Below are 1,286 nucleotides of genomic sequence, written 5' to 3'. Positions count from 1 at the left end.
CCCCCCCATCCAAATTCACATGTTGAAACCCTAACAACTAATATGAGTTTATCTGAGTATAGGGACTTTAAAGAGGTAATTAAGGTTAAATGAGGTCATATGTTGTGGTACTAACTCCATAGGACTGGTGTTTTTGTAAGAAGAACAAGAGACTCCAGAAAGGTCGGTCTGTCTGACTGTCTCTCTTCCTCCCTCCCTCCCTCCATACACACAGAAGAAAAGCCATGTGAGGACACAGGAAGAAGGTGGCTGTCTTCAAGCCAGAAATAGAGGCCTCAACCAATAGCAGCCCTGATGGCACCTTGAACTAAGACTTCCAGTCTTCAAAACTGTGAGAAAATAAATTTCTCTTATTTTAGCCAGTCTGTGGTATTTTGTAATGGCTACCCTAGCAAACTAATACAGGTGAGATACAGAGCATTTATGGATGAAAAGACTGAAATAATAAAGATACCAAATTTCCTTAAAAATATTCCGTACATTTATTATTTCTTTCAATATTCAGCAAATGTTTATTGAGTCCCTACTATGCATTGAGCACTGTTTTAAGTACCTAGGATACAATAGTGGACAAAGTATAAAAATCGCTGTCTTACTTTCATGAAAATGGTGCCAAAGGCAAAGAAGGAAGCCCCTGTCCCTCCCAAAGCCAAAGCCAAAGCAAAGACTTTGAAGGCCATGAAAGCAATGCTGAAAAGTGTGCATAGTCACACACACAAAAAGATTTGCATCTACATTTTGATGGCCCAAGATACAGTTTCCAAATGCAGCCCAAATATCCTCAAAAGAGCAGCCCCGGGTAAAACAAACTTGATCACTCTGCCATTAATTTCCCCCTGACAACCCAGTCAGCCATGAGGAAAAGAGAAGGCAATACATTTGTGTTTATTGTGGGTTTCAAGGCCAGTAAGCACCAGATCCAACCAGGCTGTGAAGAAGCTCTATGACGTTGACATGGCCAAGGTCAACCCTAATCAGGCTTGATGGAAAGAAAAAGGCATGTGTTCGACTGGCTTCTGATTATGATGTTTTGGATGTAGCCAACAAAATTGGGAGCATCTAAACTGAGACAGCTGGCTAAATTTAAACATAATTTTTTTCAGCATAAAAAAATCATTGTTTTAACAAAGCTCACATAGGGACAATTGGGTGGCTCAGTCAGTTGAGCATCTGTCTTCAGTTCATGCCATAATCTCACAATCTGTGGGTTTGGACCCCGTGTCCAGCTCTATGCTGACAGCTTGGAGCCTGAAGCCTGCTTTGGATTCTGTGTCTCCCTCTCTCTC

General features: G+C 41.4%; 1 pseudogene; it reads left to right on the top strand.

The window, feature by feature from the left end:
• Positions 1 to 606: 606 nt before the first annotated feature.
• Positions 607 to 1,063, top strand: LOC128773753 (60S ribosomal protein L23a-like; annotated as a pseudogene).
• The last annotated feature ends 223 nt before the right edge of the window (positions 1,064 to 1,286 follow it).

The sequence above is a fragment of the Panthera pardus genome, unplaced genomic scaffold (assembly GCF_024362965.1).
Source record: "Panthera pardus isolate Hobbes unplaced genomic scaffold, ASM2436296v1 HiC_scaffold_27, whole genome shotgun sequence".
Taxonomy (NCBI): domain Eukaryota; kingdom Metazoa; phylum Chordata; class Mammalia; order Carnivora; family Felidae; genus Panthera; species Panthera pardus.
Note: the sequence above shows the minus strand (reverse complement) of the source record. Positions and strands in the feature narration are given on the sequence as shown.